Source organism: Schistocerca cancellata, chromosome 10 (assembly GCF_023864275.1).
Source record: "Schistocerca cancellata isolate TAMUIC-IGC-003103 chromosome 10, iqSchCanc2.1, whole genome shotgun sequence".
Classification (NCBI taxonomy): domain Eukaryota; kingdom Metazoa; phylum Arthropoda; class Insecta; order Orthoptera; family Acrididae; genus Schistocerca; species Schistocerca cancellata.
In genome coordinates this window covers 199,512,640-199,518,861 of record NC_064635.1, presented here as the reverse complement: position 1 = coordinate 199,518,861, position 6,222 = coordinate 199,512,640, and the positions used below count along the sequence as shown (strand labels likewise).

The following is a 6,222-nucleotide window of genomic DNA, read 5'->3' as shown; positions in this document are numbered from 1 at the left end:
TATCAATGCTTGTTTGCAGCTAGGGTGTCCATTTAATTGTCATTTCATTCTAGCAAAGCTGCATGGTCATCAATGGTAACTGTTCTTTCGGGAACGGATACTACCGTCATATATAGTTCAAATGTGGCTTCCCAGCCATTGACCTTCTTGTGCGAATGCACAGGCTATGCCTGAACTCGTACGGGACTTGGTAGATCAATCTGCCATGAGTAATGAGTATGACGGGTATACATCTATTAGGCGCACTACGAAAGTAGTGGTGTAGACATGTTGGGAATGTGGGTCTCACGGAGAGCGTGCAAGGGATAAGTTCCTGCAGGTGCACTATTCTCTGTGGCCTCGGTGGCTCAGATGGATAGAGCGTCTGCCATGTAAGCAGGAGATCCTGGGATCGAGTCCTGGTCGGGGCACACATTTTCTACATGTCCCCAATGAGGTATATTTACCCCTGTTTGCAGCTAGGGCGTCCATTTAATTATCATTTCATCAAAGAATATCGACAAACTGAGTTTGAGCAATAGTTGTCTGATCGTGTCATTTTGTTGAGAAAAGAAGTTATGTTCTAAAATATCTTAAAATTGACAGGTTAGCCAAATAGAAAAGGATATTCAATAATGAAAACAGTGATGAACCTACACAGTCTTTCAAAAGCTGACACAAAACAGATTTTTTGCTATCATGATTTTTCCATATTGAGCAATATGGATTCCAGATACATAGGGTGTATCAAAAAGAATCATCCGATTTGGCACATCTTTACTTCTGAAACTAATAAGCATATAAAACGAATTTTAATGAACAGGAAATTAAAACCTTTTTCCCATACCTTTCCATACATGCTCGATACACCCCCTGAGATGTACAGCATATGTTAATGGTGTATTCAGATTATTCCCACACAGCAGATAGCATGTCTTTAGTCACATCTTCCACAGCTGCTGTTATTCCATGTCTCAGTTCATTTATTGTTGTTGGTAACGGAGGCACATAAACAGAGTCCTCTATAAACCACCACAAGCAATAATCACATAAAGTCAGGTCTGGTGACCTTGGAGGCCAGTAATATAAGGCCAAATCATCTGACCCAGTGTGACCGATCCATTGTTCAGTAATCCTTTAATTTAAAAATGACCCCACTTCCAGATACCAGTGTGGCAGTCCTCCATCCTGTTGGTAAATGAAGTCATTTGATTCAGTCTCCAACTGTGCAAAAGAAAGTAACAGTATTTCTAGCAAAGAACAAAGGACCATACACCTTTCCCTGTGAAACTGCACAGAACACATTAAGTTTTGGAGGGTCCCTCTCGTGTTGTAAACTTCATGTGGTTCCAGAATCTGGCAGGAAGTTTCATATAGTTGTTCTGTACCCCATATTCTCACATTATGATGGTAAGCATGGAAGAAAACAGTCATCCTCCACCCTGCCCAGAAGGAAATTACAGAACTCCACACATTGTTTGTTGTCTTCACAAAGAGTTTGCAGTAGCTGAATTTTGTATGGTTCCATACGTAAATGTCGAAGCAACACAGACAAGACTGACATCGGGGGCATGTTGGACTGTCGATCGGCACTGTGAATGGATTTCTGCGGACTGCTTGTGAAACTATGGTGGATGCATTCGACACCTGTGTCAGACACTTTGGGACGGCCCGGCAATTTGCACAAACAACCTGTTTCTTGAAATTGTTCATGCCCTCGTCTAATGCTCTTTGCTGTAGAAGGAGCACCACCATATCTAGTACGAAAGTCAAGCTGAACAATTATTACTGACCCACACTGCTCAAAATGTAGAACACAAAACGCTTTCTGTTGTCCCGACACCGTTTTTACTAGACCTGAAGCGGGCACATATTGCTGCCACCTAGCGGGAACCATGTAAAACTCAAGAGTTTGATCTTCCCAACAGTACGTTGTTCACACACATATCTCAAATAACATAATGTTTATGATTTTTTTAACTCAGGTAATTCTTTTTGATACACCCTGTAGCTACGTTCGACTGCTTGGAGACCATTTTCAGCCATTCATGGACGTCATGTTTCCAAACAAAGATGGGACTTTTATGGGTGACAAAGCGCCATGTCACGCGGCTACAACTTTTCGTGACTGGTTTGAGGAACATTCCGGACAATTCGAGCTAATGGAATGACCACCAATATCGCCCGACATGAATCCCATCGAGCATTTTCGGGACATAACCGTGAGCTCAGTTGGTGCATAAAATCCTCCACCGGCAACACTTTCGCAATTATGGACGGCTGCAGAGGCAGCATAGCTGAGCTATTTCTGCAGCGGAACTTCCGATGACTTATTGAGTCCATGCCACGAGGAGTTGCTGCAATATGCCGAGCAAAAGGAGGTTCGACACAGTGTTAGGAGGTATCAGCCCAGGATGGCTTGCCATGAAGGGCAACAAAACGTCACGCAGAATATCGTCGACGAACGACTTTGCTGTGGGGGTGCTGTGGATCTACATCTACATCTACATTCATACTCCGCAAGCCACCTGACAGCATGTGGCGAAGGGTACCTTGAGTACCTCTATCGGTTCTACCTTCTATTCCAGTCTCGTATTGTTCGTGGAAAGAAGGATTGTTGGTATGCCTCTGTGTGGGCTCTAATCTCTCTGGTTTTATCCTCATGGTCTCTTCGCTAGACAAACGTAGGAGGGAGCAATATACTGCTTGACTCCACGGTGAAGGTATGTTCTCGAAACTTTGACAAAAGCCCGTACCGAGCTACTGAGCGTCTCTCCTGCAGAGTGTTCCACTGGAGTTTATCTATCATCACCGTAACGCTTTCGCGATTACTAAATGATCCTGTAACGAAGCGCGTTGCTCTCCGTTGGATCTTCTCTGTCTCTTCTATCAACCCTATCTGGTATGGATCCCACTGCTGAGCAGTATTCAATCAGTGGGCGAACAAACTTACTGTAACCTACTTCCTTTGTTTGAGGATTGCATTTCCTTAGGATTCTTCCAATGAATCTCAGTCTGGCATCTGCTTTACCGACGATCAACTTTATATGATCATTCCATTTTAAATCACTCCTAATGCGTACTCCCAGATAATTTATGGAATTAAGTGCTTCCAGTTGCTGACCTGCTATATTGTAGCTAAATGATATGGGATCTTTCTTTTATGTATTCGCAGCACATTACACTTATCTACACTGGGATTCAACTGCCATTCCCTGCACCATACGTCAATTCGCTGCAGATCCTCCTGCATTTCAGTACAATTTTCCATTGTTACAACCTCTCGATATACCACAGCATCATCCGCAAAAAGCCTCAGTGAACTTCCGATGTCATCCACAAGGTCATTTATGTATATTGTGAATAGCAACGGTCCTACGACACTCCCCTGCGGCACACCTGAAATCACTCTTACTTCTGTTATCTAGGAACTCTTCAATCCAATCACACAATTGGTCCGATAGTCCATATGCTCTTACTTCGTTCTTTAAACGACTGTGGGGAACTGTATCGAACGCCTTGCGGAAGTCAAGAAACACGGCATCTACCTGGGAACCAGTGTCTACTGCCCTCTGAGTCTCGTGGACGAATAGCGCGAGCTGGGTTTCACACGATCGTCTTTTTTGAAACCCATGCTGATTCCTACAAAGTAGATTTCCAGTCTCCAGAAAAGTCATTATACTCAAACATAATACGTGTTCCAAAATTCTACAACTGATCGACGTTAGAGATATAGGTCTATAGTTCTGCACATCTGTCCGACGTCCCTTCTTCAAAACGGGGATGACCTGTGCCCTTTTCCAATCCTTTGGAACGCCACGCTCTTCTAGAGACCTACGGTACACCGCTGCAAGAAGGGGGCAAGTTAATTCGCGTACTCTGTGTAAAATCGAACTGGTATCCCATCAGGTCCAGAGGCCTATCCTCTTTTGAGCGGTCTTAATTGTTTCTCTATCCCTCTGTCGTCTATTTCGATAGCTACCATTTTGTCATCTGTGCGACAATCTAGAGAAGGAACTACAGTGCAGTCTTCCTCTGTGAAACAACTCTGGAAAAAGACATGTAGTATTTCGGTCTTTAGTCTGTCATCCTCTGTTTCAGTACCATTTTGGTCACAGAGTGTCTGGACATTTTGTTTTGATCCACCTACCGCTTTGACATAAGACCAAAATTTCCTAGGATTTTCTGCCAAGTCAGTACATACACTCCTGGAAATTGAAATAGGAACACCGTGAATTCATTGTCCCAGAAAGGGGAAACTTTATTGACACATTCCTGGGGTCAGATACATCACATGATCACACTGACACAACCACAGGCACATAGACACAGGCAACAGAGCATGCACAATGTCGGCACTAGTACAGTGTATATCCACCTTTCGCAGCAATGCAGGCTGCTATTCTCCCATGGAGACGATCGTAGAGATGCTGGATGTAGTCCTGTGGAAAGGCTTGCCATGCCATTTCCACCTGGCGCCTCAGTTGGACCAGCGTTCGTGCTGGACGTGCAGACCGCGTGAGACGACGCTTCATCCAGTCCCAAACATGCTCAATGGGGGACAGATCCGGAGATCTTGCTGGCCAGGGTAGTTGACTTACACCTTCTAGAGCACGTTGGGTGGCACGGGATACATGCGGACGTGCATTGTCCTGTTGGAACAGCAAGTTCCCTTGCCGGTCTAGGAATGGTAGAATGATGGGTTCGATGACGGTTTAGATGTACCGTGCACTATTCAGTGTCCCCTCGACGATCACCAGTGGTGTACGGCCAGTGTAGGAGATCGCTCCCCACACCATGATGCCGGGTGTTGGCCCTGTGTGCCTCGGTCGTATGCAGTCCTGATTGTGGCGCTCACCTGCACGGCGCCAAACACGCATACGACCATCATTGGCACCAAGGCAGAAGCGACTCTCATCGCTGAAGACGACACGTCTCCATTCGTCCCTCCATTCACGCCTGTCGCGACACCACTGGAGGCGGGCTGCACGATGTTGGGGCGTGAGCGGAAGATGGCCTAACGGTGTGCGGGACCGTAGCCCAGCTTCGTGGAGACGGTTGCGAATGGTCCTCGCCGATACCCCAGGAGCAACAGTGTCCCTAATTTGCTGGGAAGTGGCGGTGCGGTCCCCTACGGCACTGTGTAGGATCCTACGGTCTTGGCGTGCATCCGTGCGTCGCTGCGGTCCGGTCCCAGGTCGACGGGCACGTGCACCTTCCGCCGACCACTGGCAACAACATTGATGTACTGTGGAGACCTCACGCCCCACGTGTTGATCAATTCGGCGGTACGTCCACCCGGCCTCCCGCATGCCCACTATACGCCCTCGCTCAAAGTCCGTCAACTGCACATACGGTTCACGTCCAAGCTGTCGCGGCATGCTACCAGTGTTAAAGACTGCGATGGAGCTCCGTATGCCACGGCAAACTGGCTGACACTGACGGCGGCGGTGCACAAATGCTGCGCAGCTAGCGCCATTCGACGGCCAACACCGCGGTTCCTGGTGTGTCCGCTGTGCCGTGCGTGTGATCATTGCTTGTACAGCCCTCTCGCAGTATCCGGAGCAAGTATGGTGGGTCTGACACACCGGTGTCAATGTGTTCTTTTTTCCATTTCCAGGAGTGTAGAACTTTACTTTCGAATTCATTGAACGCCTCTCGCATAGCCCTCCTCACACTACATTTCGCTTCGCGTAATTTTTGTTTGTCTGCAAGGCTTTGGCTATATTTATATTTGCTGTGAAGTTCCCTTTGCTTCCGCAGCAGTTTTCTAACTCGGTTGTTGTTCCACGGTGGCTCTTTTCCATCTCTGACGATCTTGCTTGGCACATACTCATCTAACGCATATTGTACGATGGTTTTGACCTGATCCTCAACACTATCTGTACTTGAGACAAAACTTTTGTGTTGAGCCGTCAAGTACTCTGAAATCTGCTTTTTTGTCACTTTTGCTAAACAGAAAAATCTTCCTACCTTTTTTAATATTTCTGTTTACGGCTGAAATCATCGGTGCAGTAACCGCTTTATGATCGCTGATTCCCTGTTCTGGGTGAACTGTTTCAAATAGTTCGGGTCTGTTTGTCACTAGAAGGTCTAATATGTTATCGCCACGAGTCGGTTCTCTGTTTAACTGCTCAAGGTAGTTCTCAGATAAAGTACTTAAAAAAAATTCACTGTATTCTTTGTCCCTGCCACCCGTTATGAACGTTTGAGTCTCCCACTCTATATCCGGCAAATTAAAAT

The 6,222-nt window shown here is 46.3% G+C and overlaps 1 non-coding gene across 1 annotated transcript; it reads left to right on the top strand.

Annotated features, from left to right (window-relative positions):
- The first annotated feature begins 336 nt into the window (after window positions 1-336).
- Window positions 337-410, top strand: Trnat-ugu (transfer RNA threonine (anticodon UGU)). Its single transcript has one exon. It is a non-coding gene; the product is annotated as a tRNA-Thr (tRNA).
- The last annotated feature ends 5,812 nt before the right edge of the window (window positions 411-6,222 follow it).